We start from the raw sequence: 19,160 nt of genomic DNA, 5'->3' as shown, positions 1-19,160 counted from the left end.
GTTTCCACCTCACAACCACATCAGCAACAGTGCAGCATCTTTAGAATGATTGAGTTACTCAGGTACCATCCAACGACTAAAAATTATTCCATTTCATCTTGGCGTGATTGCACAGCATCCTTATATTCCAATTATTTAAAAGAGAGTCGTAGGTTGCACAATGTTCTTTATTATCTCAACAGTTAATAATGATCATTGTACAAATTGCGACTGTTTTTAGATAGTGTCCGGTCTACCTTCGGTGTCACTGAACGCAATCACCGACCCATTCTGCTGACACCTAGAGGCATTCATATTTTGTCATGACTGTTCACTGTGCATGACACGACATCATAATTAAGGAAAACATTGATTCCGTCGGTCGCATGAGATGGCATCTGACTTGGAACTTTACTGTGATATGTTACTGCAGTGGAGAAAGTTGGATTTGCTGTTGACTATTGCTTCTTGCAGTGTAATGATTGGTAGTCATGCGAACGAGGTGTGGACTCTCGTTCTGCTCCTGTTGGATGCAGTTACTCGCCGGCAACGCTTGCATCTTGTGTTTCTGGTGTGGCCTGTTGGACCCTCATGGCTGGCAACCAGGATCCCCCCCCCCCCCCAAACTACTAATATTGTTAGAATGTTTTAACAGTTCGATTTCTTTATGATTTTGTAACTCATGACCCTCAGATACCTGGCAAGTACGCATGTTTCTGTACATTTCATTTTCCTGCTGCAGTCTTTTTGGTGTTCGGCCACTGTTGATTTGTTGGGCTGCCTAAATGGAATGAAGCATTCGTACTTCGTGCACAAGTTGCTACTGGCCTCCCGGTCTCGCCGATGTGTACTTCACCATATACACGTTCAATCTTGTACACGCCTGCGGTGTGCATAGCTTCTACCTTGTCCTTAGTGCCTAGCAAACGCTGGGTCTTGCTGCAACCCGGGGAAGGTTTCAGCAATCCTGCCAGTGATATTCTTCACGAAGGGTAGCGGATATTTTAGTTGTAGACGTGGCTAATAAAGACCGTCACACATCTACAAGAAGATAGCACTTTAAGTTTATTTACACTATGAACACTTAATAACTGAGATATGTAGAATTTATTAGAGCTTTATGTTCTTCTGTGGAGCTGCGTTATATACAGTGAGAGAAATGTTCATAATTGAAAAAAATTCTCTTGAATGTTGCTACACTCTGATAGTCTCTGAATATTAGTAATATTCAGTAGTGTCGTGCTACGTCAGTGTATTGTCTTCAATGTTGCCTTCCATACTGACGGTGATAGGTCTACAGATGCAGTGAATCTGGGGGTGAAGCTATGAGTGCAGCTGCTTAAAAAGATGCACTGACCAATCAGATTGCAGACAGTGAGGACATGCGAATTCCGTTTCATCTGCAGCCATGCATGTACAGGGTCCCTCCTCCCCCCTCCCCCCCCCCCCACCCCCCCTCGCTTTACCCCGTCCCTTCGATGGACACAATGAGCGGTGGAAGATCGAACTCGCTCAGTGGCGAGCTGGTGGGAGATTTTAAAGTGCCGTCTCTCACGTAGCTGTGAGCGGCACGTGTAGTGGCAAGTACTGTCGATAAAGATGCCATTGACACCGCAGCAGCCGGCCGCTGTGGCCGAGCGGTTCTATGGGCTTCAGTCCGGAACCGCTGCTACGGTCGCAGGTTCGAATCCTGCCTCGGACATGGATGTGTCTGATGTCCTTAGGTTAGTTAGGTTTAAGTAGTTCTAAGGGGACTGATTATCTCAGATGTTAAGTCCCATAGTGCTTCGAGCCATTTCAGGCATTTGATTTCATACCGCAGCAACAGCGTTGCTGGCTGCAGTTGGTCGATTTCCGCCTGTCTTATTTTATTTTGTTCATTGTCACGGCCATGTGAATCGATTTATGGTTCTAACCATTGGCAAAGAACATTTTTTGCAGCCTTTCGAGCTCAAGCTGCTAATTGTAATCCAGCGGTAAAGTTATTGGTAACAAAACTACCGTACTTTGCTTCGGTTTCTGTACCCTACTCATGATTAAGCGGTAGATACAATGTCCAGTCACAGTAATGTGCAGTTCGATTTGTATTATCGCGAAATAGGAGAGATTGTGCCTCGGACGTGATACGTCAATTGGAGTGGCAATCATTAAAACAAATGTGTTTTTCGCTCCGACGGGACCTTCTCATGAAATTTCATTCACCAGTTTTCTCCTCTGATAGCGAAAACATTCTGTTGGCACCCACCTACTTAGGAAGGGTTGATCATCACGTTAAAATAAGAGAGATCAGTGCTCACAGAGAAAAATTTAAGTGCTCGTTTTTTCCCACGCGCCGTTCGAGAGTGGAAAGATAGAGAGACAGCATGAAGGTGATTCATTGAACACTCTGCCAGGCAGTTTATTATGAATAGCAGATAATCCTGTAGATGTAGATGTAATGTGACCACCTGTCAAAAGTCTGAATTACCACCTTTTGCAGCGTGGACCGTTGGGAGACATGCAGGAGAGACTCGGTGAGGTTCTGGAAGGTACGGACAGGAATGTGGAGCCGTAATGACTCCAGAGCTGTGTCCAGCTGCGCTGCGTTTCTCGGCTGAGGATCCGTGGAGCAAACTACCTGATCGGGGTGGTCACACAGATTTTCAATTCTGTGTGAATGCGTGGATTCTGGTGGTCAGGGGAGCTCAGTGAACTCATCTTTGTGAGCTTTGAAAAATGCACGTACGCTGCAAGCTGTGTATACAACTTACAGATGTTGTTGGGGCGAGCTCTGAATAAATCAAGCGATCTTGGCTTCCACATTATATATACGGGGTGTTCAAAAAGTCTCTCCGCAGTGCCATATGATGGTTAGCCGCGCTTGCCGTATGTTGCAGTGAATGTACCGAAATTAAACTCAGTGAAATACAGGTTATTAATTTATTGAATAATCATTTTTACTTACAAATTTTCACATAAAATGTTGAATACACAATTCAGTTCGTCTAATCGTGTTTCCAAACACAAGTTGTAAGATTTCTTCTGTAACAGAAGCAGTGAAAGTGGATATTGCAGTTTTCTATTCATCGATGGATTTTGGACGGCTTTTATAGACAGCTGCTTTCGCTGCACCCCAGAGGAAAAAGTCAGGTGGTGTTAGGTCAGGCGATCGTCGAGGCCAAAGTCCCTGTGAACTTATGCGATCACCAAAAACATCAGCAAGCAGTGACATTGAAACGCGAGCTATATGCGCGGTTGCACCATCTTGTGGAAAACAACTGTTCAGTATTTCACTTAAGACAAGTTCTATGAATGGGTACAGAATATGACTGAAGTATCGTTGTGCCTTTATTGTTTCGTTGAAAAGTATGCGACCCACAATCCGACGTATAGAAACTGCAATCCAAACTCCTATTTTCACAGAATGAAGTGGTTCCTCGTGAATACACAATGTATTTGCAGAACTACACGTACGAGAATTTTGCGAGTTCATGTAGCCGGATAAATGAAACCAAGCCTCATCAGTGGAAAACGTTTCATTAAGAATATCCCTTCCATTTTGTTGAACGAAATTTTTGAACCATTGACAATAATGCAGTCTCTTGCCATGATCAGTATTTTTGAGTTCTTGCGCGACTGTCACTTTGTATGGGAAAAGTTCTAATTGTTTCCTTACAGCTGTGTGGCCCGTTCCGACACTAATATCGATTTCCTGGGCGAATTTTCTTACTGAATTGTTCGGACTCACGGAGATTTTATCGGAAATGTCGAATCGTTTATCCTCAGACAAAAGGCTAGGACGATCATTTCTCGGTGCATCTGTCACTGAACTGGTACTTCGAAACTTGTTAATCAAATCTCGCACAGTATCGCGATGTGGGATCGTTGTCTCCGGGAAAACTGAATTAAATGTTTGACGAACTGTAACTGTGTATTTACCGCCAGCTTTGAACGCTTGTTCGACTAAAAACACACGTTCTTAAATGGTTAGCATTTTAACACTGACAAAAACGAAACAAACGAACAGAGGAACTAAACTTAAACGTTCGCGTCAACACGTAACGACACACACCAAAGATGCTACTGACGCTGGCTGAGGTAAACGAAACAGTGGGATGTTGGGAGAGTCGACTTCAAGGGAAGTAGCCCAGGCAGGCGAACAATCATACGGGACGTGCGGCTAACAATCATACGGCACCGCGTAGAGATTTTTTGAACACCCCGTATAAATAAACTTCAAACTGTTGTAGTGGCCTCCTGCTGGGGGATGTCATTGTGCCGAGGAGAAACAAACTTTATGTAGTGATACACATGGTTCCCAAGGATAAATGCATATTTGTGTTCATCCACTGTGCCTTCCAGAGTGTCATCACCCAGGGCCTGCAAGACCATAACGCTCCCTCCTCATGCCAGGACCGCTTGCTTTCAGAAGTTCCACGCCATACACACACCAACAGCCATCTGTCCGATGGAGCATTAAACGTGAATCGTCTTGGAGGGCCACCTGTCGCCACTGAGTCGACATCCAGTTGCAGTATTGGCGCGCAAATTTCAGCCTATATCGTCGATGAACAGCAGTGAGGATGGGTAAATGAATAAGGCTCTCGCTGCAGAGGCCCATACGCGGCAACGTTCACCGTACTGTTGTTGAGGAGACTCTGTTGGAAATCCCTTGGTTCATCGAAGCGCTTAGTCTCCCAACAGCTGAAGGTCCGTTCGTCCATACACGTCACCACCACCGTTGTTCACCCCTGTCATCTATGGCACATGGAGCAAAACAGTTGCGTCGATGCCGATTTTCGACAGCGCGAGTTTGCTATGCACGGTATGCTTCATCCACTGCAGCACGCGAACAGGTTACAAACCCGGACGTTTTGGAAATGCTTTCACCCTTGGCCCGAAAGCCAATGCTAATGGCAGGCCGGAGTGGCCGCGCGGTTTTGGCGCTTCAATCTGGAACCGCGCGATCGCTACGGTCGCAGGTTCGAATCCTGCCTCGGGCATGGATGTGTGTGACGTCCTTATGTTAGTTAGGTTTAAGTAGTTATAAGTCTAGGGGACTGATGACCTCAGATGTTAAGTCCCATAGTGCTCAGAACCATTTGAAGCATTTGAACCACCGAGCGAGGTGGCGCAGTGGTTATCACACTGGACTCGCATTCGGGAGGACGACGGTTCAATCCCGTCTCCGGCCATCCTGATTTAGGTTTTCTGTGATTTCCCTAAATCGTTTCAGCCAAATTCCGGGATGGTTCCTTTGAAAGGGCACGGCCGATTTCCTTCCCAAGCCTTCCCTAACCCGAGCTTGCGCTCCGTCTCTAATGACCTCGTTGTCGACGGGACGTTAAACACTAACCACCACCACCATTTGAACCAATGATCATGTCCGTTTGGACGTCAGATAAATCGCTCCGTTTGCACTTTACGACAAGGACTGAACTGTTGTCTGCGTCTCCCGCTACATGGTTTTTATTCCCTCCACTGCCAGAGATGCAACCTGCGTCTGTGAATGGTTACTGCACGGTGGCACGAAACAGAAGCGGCGGTTACATTAATTTGACTGGTCGGTATATAATGAACTGACACTGTAATTTCAATGTTATGGTATTAAGTGGACTTCAGATTACAGAAACCAGAGAAATTACGTCTACACAGTATCGACTTCAGACACTAAAATTATTCAGTAAATCGAAGTGCTTTGTTACGTAATTGAAACAATTACATGATCCAATAAAACCGAGTAGTTTGTTAAATAACGAAACATGTGAAAGCACTTTACAACTCGACACAGGCAGTACAGATTCTCGACTACACTAAAGCGCGCAGAGATGGCGGGATGAGCCCAAAATAATGAGATGAGTTATCTGTCAGACAAGGCGTAAGACTTTAACAGCTTCACCAAATGGCAGACTGTTGCTCGTACAACACTGAATAAAAAAGAACTGAATTACGAGCTGAGATTAAACCCATTCGCTACGGTCTTCCTCCGCTCTTAATAAGATTGCCAGCATCCATAATATTCTGCGGCCTACTTGGCTGAATTATTACAAGCCTCGCAGAAGATTGAGTTCACGATCAGCTCGCAGGACCCGGCGTTCCATAGCCTCCCCGAAGGAATTGGCTGCGCGAGATTAATTTTCTCGGCGAACGACGGAGCGCTGAATTCTTGCGCACACGAGTTATATTCCTGACGTGAAGACGTGTCAGGGACTTCCGGTGACAGAACAGGAGCACGTCTCTTCTGAGACATTTACCTCCCGTAACGCTTTTGTTACTGTTGCACTGACTTGGTGGTGGTGGTGGTTAGTGTTTAACGTCCCGTCGACAACGAGGTCATTAGAGACGGAGCGCAAGCTCGGGTTAGGGAAGGATTGGGAAGGAAATCGGCCGTGCCCTTTCAAAGGAACCATCTCGGCATTCGCCTGAAACGATTTAGGGAAATCACGGAAAACCTAAATCAGGATGGCCGGAGACGGGATTGAACCGTCGTCCTCCCGAATGCGAGTCCAGTGTGCTAACCGCACTGACTTGGCAATTACGCTGGAGACGACTACGTAAACAGTCCGGGAATTCTCCTTTCTGATGCTAATGAGTTTCTGTTAACCTCAACGAAACGGCAACAAAGGGTCGCTTACTGCCCGTATCTTAAGATCGTTTTGTACTGACTTAAGGATGAATACTTAGATTTCCTTCTTGACTGAGGCACATTTTTTTACCTTTCTCAGGGTTTCGGTACTATTCCTGTACAGTGGGAGTCAGTAAAGTGAAATGGAAAGAAAAGTTTCTGGTGAGAAGAATATAGTATAATATCAATAGCTGTAGAATATAGCCTCATCAGAATCGACAACAAACCAACGCCGACAAAAATAATTCAGGGAATCATGCCGACGTCAGAGGCAACTGATGAAGAAAGAGAGAAAGTATGTGAGGATATTAAACGGGTAATTTGGTATACAGAGGCAGATGGTACTCGTAATGCAGTAGCCATGGGGGACTGGAATGCGTTTGCAGGAGAAGAAGTAAGGGTAGGATTAGGAGAATACGGATTTAGTAGTAGGAATGGGAGAGGGGAAAGGCTAATTGAGTTATGCAAGATATTTCAGCTAGTAAAATCGAATACTCTGTTCAAAAATCACAAGAGGAAAAGCTATATGTAGAAAAAGTGTGAAGAACGGGAAGATTCCATCTCAATTACATCACAGTCAGACGGAAATTGTGAAATCAGATATTCGACTGTAAGGCGTATCCAGCAGCATATACAGGGTGTTACAAAAAGGTACGGCCAAACTTTCAGGAAACATTCCTCACACACAAATAAAGAAAATATGTTATGTGGACATGTGTCCGGAAACGCTGACTTTCCATGTTAGAGCTCATTTTATTACTTCTCTTCAAATCACATTAAACATGGAATGGAAACACACAGCAACAGGACGTACCAGCGTGACTTCAAACACTTTGTTACAGGAAATGTTCAAATTGTCCTCCGTTAGCGAGGATACATGCATCCACCCTCCGTCGCATGGAATCCCTGATGCGCTGATGCAGCCCTGGAGAATGGCGTATTGTATCACAGCCGTCCACAATACGAGCACCAAGAGTCTCTACATTTGGTACCGGGGTTGCGTAGACAAGAGCTTTCAAATGCCCCCATAAATGAAAGTCTAGAGGGTTGAGGTCAGGAGAGCGTGGAGGCCATGGAATTGGTCCGCCTCTACCAATCCATCGGTCACCGAATCTGTTGTTGAGAAGCGTACGAACACTTCGACTGAAATGTGCAGGAGCTCCATCGTGCATGAACCACATGTTGTGTCGTACTTGTAAAGGGACATGTTCTAGCAGCACAGGTAGAATATGCCGTATAAAATCATGATAACGTGCTCCATTGAGCGTAGGTGGAATAACATGGGCCCAATCAAGACATCACCAACAATGCCTGCCCAAACGTTCACAGAAAATCGTGTTGATAACGTGATTGCACAATTACGTGCGGATTCTCGTCAGCCCACACAAGTTGATTGTGAAAATTTACAATTTGATCGCGTTGGAATGAAGCTTCATCCGTAAAGAGAACATTTGCACTGAAATGAGGATTGACACATTGTTGGATGAACCATTCGCAGAAGTGTACCCGTGGAGGCCAATCAGCTGCTGATAGTGCCTGCACACGCTGTACATGGTACGGAAACAACTGGTTCTCCTGTAGCACTCTCCATACAATGACGCGGTCAAGTTACCTTGTACAGCAGCAACTTTTCTGACGCTGACATTAGGGTTATCGTCAACTGCACGAAGAATTGCCTCGTCCATTGCACGTGTCCTCTTCGTTCTAGGTCTTCCACAGTCGCGAGTCATAGGCTGGAATGTTCCGTGCTCCCTAAGACGCCGATCAATTGTTTCGAACGTCTTTCTGTCGGGACACCTTCGTTGTGGAAAAATGTTTCGATACAAACGTATCACGCCACGGCAATTGCCCCGTGCTAATCCATACATCAAATGGGCATCTGCCAACTCCGCATTTGTAAACACTGCACTGACTGCAAAACCACGTTCCTGATGAACACTAACCTGTTGATGTTACGTACTGATGTGCTTGATGCTAGTACTGTAGAGCAATGAGTCGCATGTCAACACAAGCACCGAAGTCAACATTACCTTCCTTCAAGTGGGCCAACTGGCGGTGAATCGAGGAAGTACAGTACATACTGACGAAACTAAAATGAGCTCTAATATGGAAATTAAGCGCTTCCGGACACACATCCACATAACATCTTTTCTTTATTTGTGTGTGAGGAATGTATCCTGAAAGTTTGGCTGTACCTTTTTGGAACACCCTGTATATATACTCATATCGGAATTTAGAAGTGATTCAGAGTTGCCCTCAATCAGCGAGGAAGGATGAGATACGTTTCAGCCCACTGAAGATCTCGATAAGGCGATAAGGAATACCACAGTAGACAGTTCTGTTGAAGAGGAGTGGAAATTTCTAAGAAGAGTAATCACAGATGTTGGAAAGACGAACACCGGTATTACTAAGGTAACTACGAAGAAACTATGAGTAACAGAAGAAATAATTATTTGTATTTCTCTGTTATCAGTCACATTTATTTATTTTATGTCAATATAACACGTTTCAAAGCGTTTCGAGCATGTGTTGTCCACTACCAGCAGTTTATTGGTACAGATGTTACTTAAGAATAAAATGCCTTAGTCTTAATTAACCTAGAAATATTTTCCTCACTTGTTCTGCTGCTGGAGTTGCTATTGGAGTACTTGGGGGAGGGGGGCACGGGGAATAAGGGCAGTGGGTGGCCATAAGAAAATGGAAATGAGCGTCTGGCGTCATTGACCGGGAGTCCCCTTACGGGGCAAGTCCGGCCGCCTTGGTGCAGGTCTTATTACATTCGACGCTACATTGGGCGATCTGCGCGCCGGATGTGGATGAAATGATGATGAAGACAATACAACACCCTGTCCCTGTGCGGAGGAAAAACCCGACCCAGCCGGGAATGGAACCCGGGCCCGTAGGACGGCAATCCATCACGCTAACCGTGCAGCTATCGCGGCGGAAGGGTGTCCATAAATCGATGTCCAGAGTTGTCTTCTGCTGGTGTGGAGCTGTGCCTCGTTGTGTTTGATACAGCAGCCTGTATAACACAGTTTGGGAAACGGGCATCGGAAGGTTGAAGCGGGCGCGGAGATGTCGCGACCAAAACTTCATCTGGCAATGAGGCTCTGTACTGGGCATCAGTGACGTCACAGGCGGCAGCGCCGATATATGAGGGTGACAGCTGCAACCACACGACACTCCAGAAGACAGCCAAAAAGGAAGATTAGACACTGAATGGGAGGCAAAGCGTAAATGTGTTGATGTTCACCGCTCTCAGAGGGCTAAGACAACCCCGTTCAAATCCAGCCAGCGACACGGCAGTCTCTACTTATCAGTGGTCGAGGAGTATTCGGTCGAAAGCTTGTGGATTTTAAACCACTCGAGGCGGCTGGAAGCATGAGAGAATCTTATCAGATTTTTATATCATCTCTCATCCAAAAGAACTACACTCCTGGAAATGGAAAAAAGAACACATTGACACCGGTGTGTCAGACCCACCATACTTGCTCCGGACACTGCGAGAGGGCTGTACAAGCAATGATCACACGCACGGCACAGTGGACACACCAGGAACCGCGATGTTGGCCGTCGAATGGCGCTAGCTGCGCAGCATTTGTGCACCGCCGCCGTCAGTGTCAGCCAGTTTGCCGTGGCATACGGAGCTCCATCGCAGTCTTTAACACTGGTAGCATGCCGCGACAGCGTGGACGAGAACCGTATGTGCAGTTGACGGACTTTGAGCGAGGGCGTATAGTGGGCATGCGGGAGGCCGGGTGGACGTACCGCCGAATTGCTCAACACGTGGGGCGTGAGGTCTCCACAGTACATCGATGTTGTCGCCAGTGGTCGGCGGAAGGTGCACGTGCCCGTCGACCTGGGACCGGACCGCAGCGACGCACGGATGCACGCCAAGACCGTAGGATCCTACGCAGTGCCGTAGGGGACCGCACCGCCACTTCCCAGCAAATTAGGGACACTGTTGCTCCTGGGGTATCGGCGAGAACCATTCGCAACCGTCTCTATGAAGCTGGGCTACGGTCTCGCACACCGTTAGGCCGTCTTCCGCTCACGCCCCAACATCGTGCAGCCCGCCTCCAGTGGTGTCGCGACAGGCGTGAATGGAGGGACGAATGGAGACGTGTCGTCTTCAGCGATGAGAGTCGCTTCTGCCTTGGTGCCAATGATGGTCGTATGCGTGTTTGGCGCCGTGCAGGTGAGCGCCACAATCAGGACTGCATACGACCGAGGCAACAGGGCCAACACCCGGCATCATGGTGTGGGGAGCGATCTCCTACACTGGCCGTACACCACTGGTGATCGTCGAGGGGACAATGAATAGTGCACGGTACATCCAAACCGTCATCGAACCCATCGTTCTACCATTCCTAGACCGGCAAGGGAACTTGCTGTTCCAACAGGACAATGCACGTCCGCATGTATCCCGTGCCACCCAACGTGCTCTAGAAGGTGTAAGTCAACTACCCTGGCCAGCAAGATCTCCGGATCTGTCCCCCATTGAGCATGTTTGGGACTGGATGAAGCGTCGTCTCAGGCGGTCTGCACGTCCAGCACGAACGCTGGTCCAACTGAGGCGCCTGGTGGAAATGGCATGGCAAGCCGTTCCACAGGACTACATCCAGCATCTCTACGATCGTCTCCATGGGAGAATAGCAGCCTGCATTGCTGCGAAAGGTGGATATACACTGTACTAGTGCCGACATTGTGCATGCTCTGTTGCCTGTGTCTATGTGCCTGTGGTTCTGTGAGTGTGATCATGTGATGTATCTGACCCCAGGAATGTGTCAATAAAGTTTCCCCTTCCTGGGACAATGAATTCACGGTGTTCTTATCTCAATTTCCAGGAGTGTAGTTAGTACTTCATCTTTTTACATGTAATTAGCTTCGGAACGCAGTTACAAGTGATGTGTGCACTCGATGTGTTTAGAAATATATTGAAATGATCGTCAGTTCAAAGCCAAACCTCGATTACCTTCTTGTTCTGTTAATGCAGCAGAGCACATTTAAAACACAAAGTTACCTTGACACTTTAAGAGTGTCGACTGTTGTTCTGTTCTTCTTATTCCTAATTTCTTCCTCACAATTTTATGTTCCTTTTTTTCTAATTTCATTTTGTTTTAGTTATCTTTAGTTACGTTCTGACCGACTTACTGAAATGGCATAGTTGGCCAGGATGTCCCATTCGGGTTCGGTCCCAAGTGCAAGTCTTATTTCAGTAGGCGCCGCATTTGGCGACTTGCCGATGACGAGGATAACACAACACTCCGTCACCGAGCGGAGAAAGTCTCCATCCCGGCCGGGAATCGAACCAGGGCCCAGTGCGTGGGAGGCAAGAACATTGTCACTCAGCTAAGCAGGAGGACACCGACTTACTGACATGTGATGATGCATTTTTACATTTCTAGACAATTATTTTTTATTATAGACATCGTTTACTAAATGCTGAGTATCTTTCTTATTCTTTCTCTGACGGCTTCTTTTTCTCATCCATTAGGCTCAAAGACTTTTCCAAATACCTCAAGTTGTCTATTATTCTCATATTTCCACACTTCGTGCTTGAGTTTTACTATTTTACTTAGAGCTTTCTGAATTTCAAAAGGTATACTCTTAGGTAACTGAAAATTACTGTGTGCGAAATTGCTCAATAGTCAAGTAAGGTACTGTTATAGTTTTACTTTACTAACGAAATTAAGTAACTGCGCCTCGTTCCTGACATCTACACTTACTCCCGATTGCCCCGCGTGAGTGTCTGCCACGCACATCCTTTCCCGTAACTGTCTCATACTGTTTGACTGAAGTTCTAGATTTTTCTACATCTCGCTTTGATTTAGTACTTATGATCTCTGAAGTCTTACTCGATTAAACGGTGTGTTTATGCTCGTAACAAAGAAGAAATCGTTCAAATGGCTCTGAGCACTATGGGACTCAACTGCTGTGGTCATTAGTCCCCTAGAACTTAGAACTACTTAAACCTAACTAACCTAAGGACATCACACACACCCATGCCCGAGGCAGGATTCGAACCTGCGACCCTAGCAGCAGCGCGGCTCCGGACTGGAGCGCCTACAACCGCGAGACCACCGAGGACGGCAACAAAGAAGAGTTCAATACGTTCTTCTGTCGACTCGTGATTTATTTACATTGTTAACTAACTTCGTTATGGTTCTCTACTTAAAATCTTTGTTGTTTGGATTGGAAGGTTCTAGGACGAATGAAGTATGATATTTTTCGACTGAAACTACCTCGATTTTCCCATTAGGTGAGGCCGCAGTCTCTTGTCACCGTTTCTGTCGAACGGAGGAAGAGACAGACGCATGGAAAACGCAATATTCACATCTTCAACTTTTATAGTCCTGTCTTCCTCAGTTGCGTGTAATATTACGGTATATTAATAATTTTTACTTATGGACCGTCTGACAGCAACTGAATAAAACACAATTTTAGTGCCATACGCGTTTCGCCTTTGTTTTCTGCAAGGCATCGTCAGTGGCAGGTTGCGTGGACAATTTCCTACGTATTACGCTCCTGTTGCATTTTTGGTGTTGTTCTTATTCTTACGAACGCCAATTTGCGGGTTTTTTCCCCATTCCACAACACTATGCACTGAACGCTTGTTTTAAAGCAATGTTTTGGTTTCTGTTGCCGTCTGTCAAATGTTCTTGCCCTGGTCAATGGAATGGGGGAAAAAAACCGCAAATTGGCGTTCATAAGAAGAAGAACAACACCAAAAATGCAACAGGTGCGTAATATGTAGGAAATTGTCCACGCAACCTGCCACTGACGATGCCTTGCAGAAAACAAAGGCGAAACGCGTATGGCACTAAAATTGTGTTTTATTCAGTTGCTGTCAGACGGTCCATAAGTAAAAATTATTAATATACCGTAACGCAATATTCACTTTTGCTTACATCCAGTCTACAATGAGTCTTCTATGTAGAAAACGGTGATCTCCAGACATTTGGTTCCAAGCCTCTGCTTAGTTCTTGAAGACAAAGCCGTACTAAAGATAACAATAACCGACGTGGACAAATATGGAAATATTTAAGTGAATACATGGACTAAGCAATCGCCCCTGCATCTTTCAGCCTTAAATGACTTCTACTGCACAGTTATTTCTCATAATTAGACTATTAGCATATTTCCTGCATCAAGAATCTCTTTATAGTCAACAGCGCAAATATTTGAAACGATAGAGAGTGGGCATTAGGGAGTGGCGTATGTTTTAGTTGATCCATTAAACATGCAGTTACGACACCGAAGAGTCCCTTAAACAGATTAATCGTGATCTGCATGAAATATTTGATCCTGTAAAGAGCTTCAGTGGCACGTGCCGCGCCCGTGTTTTGTTTACGCGCACGCTGCTGTAATAAATACGCTGCCTTTCGGGATCAGTTACCACAGCCAATCGATTCGCCCGTCACAAGAGATCTCGTTACGTCATCCCAGAACCACGTTTGTCGTTTTCGACCATTTTTTCATCACAAACTGTGTTCTACAACGCTGCAGTATCGACAAGAGAATACTGTTTCATCAACGGCTAATATTTATTTCAATTTCTTGTAGGGGACAACACCACACCCGGTCATTTCCATTTCTTAAAACTCATCGTTTTGTGGATGTTTCATTTATCCTGTTACGTAATGCCCATAATTATTACATTCATTTTATTATGAAAGTTCGTATCCTTGTACGATTTTCTTCGCATCAAAGAAGGCGAAACAAAATTTCACTAAGTTGCGTCATCCACACTGTCAGTATGAAAGACAGTTTTGTTTAGCTTACGTTTCACTATTCTTTTGGTAAGATAACGATCAACATTCAAGGTACTTTGAACGCTCTAGTGTTTAGAAAGTGAACCATAATTACACTAAAATAGAAATTTTGTCGAGCATATAGTAAGGAAAGGTATTATAATAAATGTATACAGAGCTCGTGAAGTGATTAATGATGTAACAATGAGTATTGTAAGTGTGGCAGAATGGTTCATTCACAATTCCAGAGCTACTTTGAACTGGATTCACAGATTCTAGTTATTTTTGGACAGTGATTCAACAAAATACTGACATCCCCCTAGAAATAAGGCATTTTATCAACTTATGATTGAGATGTAAGTCAAGCGTGCAGCTTTTATTTATCAGGATAGTGAGAAATACAGATCTGAAGAAGAGAAGGACGGAGAAACAAATCAATTAGTTAGGTAACAGAGTGACATGCGAAACGGAATATTGACTGTACTGAAAATGGAATACGCAGGGGAAGGGGCGGTAAATGTGCCATGAAAGAATTTTCCAAGATACCAAGTGACGCTAACAGGCCAAACGTGAACTTAATGAAAGGTGGTTGAAATAAAACATATTATTCCTAATTCTATCCCAATAAAACTACAAGCTGAGTATGTATATTGACCGGGAATAGCAAACATTTATTTTTGAAAAATAAAAACGCTAAATAAATCTGTAACACTTACTGAAAGCTGCATCCTCCGAGACGACTTCCTCAGATTAATGCCTATGTTTGATGCTAGTAGACTAATTTTAACCACGGATGTACTCTTTGCCTGTATTAATCTATGTTTTACATAATCCTTGAATCGTCCGTCACGTACGGGTATTATTACAACCATCAAGTTCGAGAATGTTCCTGGGTGCGGTCCGTGTACCCACCTCTCGCTAAACGAGGGTACCTACTGTCGAACATGATCGTTCTGGTGCTCCAGGTGCTGTGGTGTGGTGAGTCGTAATGCTACATAGGCGTGGTGAGTTCCAAATCTTTGAAGACTGAACGGCACGGTCAGCTTTATTTTGAGACTGTACTGCGTCACCATCTGTGTTTTCTTACGGTTGCATTTGACCCTGTCTTTATGGATGACATTGCGTGAAGGCATTGAACACCGCAGGTGAAGGAACTTCAGGAACGAGAGCATATTTAGCGAATGGACTTGCTCGACCGTTCCCCCGACTTAAATCCCTTCGACCACATGTGGGGTGCGTTGGGAAGACATATTTCTGCACATCCACATGCAGCAATTATCATTCGGCAGTCGTTAACACTACTGGTGGAGGAATGGAACGCCCTACCACGAGAACTCCTCACCAACCACGTGATTACCTAGCGTAGTAGCACTTTCAAGAGCATCCACTAACGTCCGTGGAGGTCTTACATCCTATTAAGGACCACGTCCCGCCTTGTGTAAAGTCCAGGGGACCATCACAAATCTGGGTGGTTTCAGGGTATTTATTGCCTTTGAATGTGCCAACGGCCTTGCCGCAGTGGTAACGCCGGTTCCCTTCAGATCACCGAAGTTAAGCGCTGTCGGGCTAGGCTAGCACTTGGGTGGGTGACCATCCGGTCTGCCGAGCGCTGTTGGCAAGCGGGGTGCACTCAGCCCTTGTGAGGCAAACGGAGGAGCTACTCGAGTGAGAAGTAGCGGCTCCGGTCTCGGAAACTGACATACGGCTGGGAGAGCGGTGTGCTGACCACATGCCCCTCCATATCCGCATCCAGTGACGCCGATAATCTGAGGATGACACGACGGCCGGTCAGTACCTTTGGGCCTTCATTTCCTGTTCGGGAGGAGAGATTTTTTTTCTTTTTTTTCTTTCTGCTCGTCTCATTGTGTATTTATGTCAATTGTCTTTTGTACTGTGCTGTAGCAGTTCTTTCGATGAATGCTCCAAGTTTCATCTAGTCAGTGACGCATAACGCGGAAGCTACTTTCGTCCTTAAGTATTGCACTTCAGTGCAGTACCAGTCTTTCCACATAGCTTACTCACACTTTTTTCTGCATTTCTAACATCTTGCATCTTTTTAAATTATCGAAAGCTTTTTCTAGATCGACGAATGATAACGCGGCCTTTGCGGTTTACCACTCAAACAGCCTTCATAATTAGAAATAATGGCCGTGGGTGTATCGGACTCCTAACAGTGGGCTACAACGAAAACTTCGTAAGTACACTTACTAGGAATAACTCAATTTTGATATCGAAAGTAGACGAAGAAGTAATTTTTCCATGGGATAACTGAAAATCTGAGGTAGATATGGTCAATTATGCATCCTCTAGCATTGCGTTTACGTAATGACAATTCACAAACACATTCATACATACAACATTAAATATCTTCCTAATTAGAAATAATGACCGTGGGCATATCGGACACCAACACCGTGTTCCAACGAAAACTTTATAAGCACGCGTACTTTGACTAGTACAGTTCTAAAATTGAAAGTAGAGGAAGAAATAATTTTTTTGTGTGATGATTGAAAATTTAACATACGTATGGTCAACGATTTGGTATCCTCCGGCGTTGTATATATGTAATAACAATTTTGCATATCAATAGAAAAGCATTCACAAACACATTCATACGAACTACGTTGTTATTCATGCACAGTAAGTCATAATAACATATACTGCGCAGCCAGTAATGTTCTGTGAAGTGACTGTAATGACTTTTAAATATTAAATGTTGTATGGAAGAACTCGTGAAATGAAATAAAACAAACTACAGTGCAAAACAGGGCACTCGAGCAAGGTTGTCTCTACATTTCGCTGGAATAAATAGAAGAGTTACATACTATTTAGCTATGTGGCTTTGGGCTGCTGCTCTAGCGGCTGCTTGCAGGCTTGCAGAATGTGAGATGTAAACAGGTTGCCTGCCTGCAGGCGCTTAATAATCCATCATGGGTTGTCTCCGTAGAGGAAAATTTCAGGAGTGCTAAACAAAGGTGTGCGGGTACCACCGGGAGTGTTGCCGAACTGGAGAGTCTAAGAGCGAACCTCACCATTTTATTGGCGTGCATGTCAATGTAGCATCCCAGGCCACATCCCCATGATCGAGCTAAGTATAACGCGAAGCAGAGCGTCTGAAAACGCCATTTGCTGCTTCGTATCGTGTTTAAATTTCGTCAAATGGTTTTGAACGGTTCCTAGTGGCTCCACCCAAAACACTAAAGCAAAAACTGTCATCAAGTTGACTCCAAACCGATGTTATCACGACCTTTGCAGATGCTGGACCATGATGTCCTTACAGAAGAGCTAAACCATCGACGGTGTATTAGCAGTGTCAAAGGTTATCAAGAAGTTAGTCCTGTTGATCATAGGACTGCGACTATCTTTTAGACCACAAAATGTGTGGGAAACAATACCCCAAGGGCAGGGATAGTTTTCATTGATACCCTTTATGCCGCCTCCCAAGGCCTTTTCGTGTCAATTCTGAGCAGTGATATGTGAAATGTTTTCCTTGGACACCCATTAGAAAACCACGTGATTTCAACACTAGGTGCCGCGGTTCTGACATCCATCGCAGAAAGCTGGAAAGTCGCTTTATCACTCAAACGATGCATTGTGCCTATTATAATTGTCATTATCATTCTGAAGCTCGTCAGAAAATGCTACGCGTTTGCGTTTGTGGTCATGACGTATAGTCTGCAACACCTGTAACTTGCACACCTTCGTAACCAAGAGACGTCTCAAAACACTCCAAACTGTTGTTGCGTGCAGTTGTAACTCCAGACTGGCACGATGAGTTGAGTTTGTAGACTATGCTGGAAAGCGATTTGAATTCGTGCAACATTTACAGCGGAAACACGAGCGCGACCAGAACTTTTTTTTTTTGTACACATCCTGTGCCTAGAAACTGCAAATGTTCCATCCATGAGGAGGATCAGTTTAGTACCTCGATCTCGAACGCCTTTGCACTATAACCATGTAATTACATTTCAAACTACAGAAGATAACATGATTTCTGCTTCGCAGTAGCCATTTGTAACATGTGGCGGTAACCGAGCTAATAGAAGACAAGTGACGTCTGGCAGCAATTAATATAAAGGAGACAACGTATTCGTTCCTTCAATAACAAAGTCGATAGTTTCGACAAGATAATACTTTGTAATGCGTATATTATTTTTGGATCATCCTGTATTTCGTCAATGTTTATTCACAACGGCGGACAACGACTTGTTACTATGCTCTGCAGTTGCATGTACTAAAATTGCATTGTGTTTACACTTGGAAGAGGAGCGGAAGGAAAGGGTGAGCCGTCGGTTGCACGGTGAGAAAATAAAAGCATACATCAAACTTAGTTACGCGAGCTGCAATTCGAGGAAGCAAAGTCGTACGAAAATTACTTGCGTATGGCCGAATACATTTATCCGCTCAAGAACGCGACTCCTCCTATTTCAAGGCAGAATAATCACCTCACAAAGACAGACTTACCGTAATGTTTGCAACATGAGAAACCTACTATAGTTTGCAGTACAGCACTCGAATACCGCAATGCACTTGCATGAATGTAATACCAGAAGAAAATGAAGCCATGTACAAAGCACTAAAGGCGGAATATTTGAATTTAAATGAATGTTAAGTACACTATATTCCCTTAAGAAATATTTTTATTTTTTATTAATTTCAAAGTTATGGATTGGGCTCAGTCAACTACGAAATTGATAGAAATACACTCCTGGAAATTGAAATAAGAACACCGTGAATTCATTGTCCCAGGAAGGGGAAACTTTATTGACACATTCCTGGGGTCAGATACATCACATGATCACACTGACAGAACCACAGGCACA

At 44.8% G+C, this 19,160-nt stretch overlaps 1 pseudogene; it reads left to right on the top strand.

Annotated features, from left to right (window-relative positions):
- The first annotated feature begins 15,837 nt into the window (after positions 1-15,837).
- On the top strand, positions 15,838-15,955 carry LOC126417203 (5S ribosomal RNA; annotated as a pseudogene).
- The last annotated feature ends 3,205 nt before the right edge of the window (positions 15,956-19,160 follow it).

This window comes from Schistocerca serialis, chromosome 8 (genome assembly GCF_023864345.2).
Source record: "Schistocerca serialis cubense isolate TAMUIC-IGC-003099 chromosome 8, iqSchSeri2.2, whole genome shotgun sequence".
Lineage (NCBI taxonomy): Eukaryota > Metazoa > Arthropoda > Insecta > Orthoptera > Acrididae > Schistocerca > Schistocerca serialis.
The sequence above is the reverse complement of the archived record's forward strand: the minus strand, read 5'-3'. Positions and strand labels throughout refer to the sequence as shown.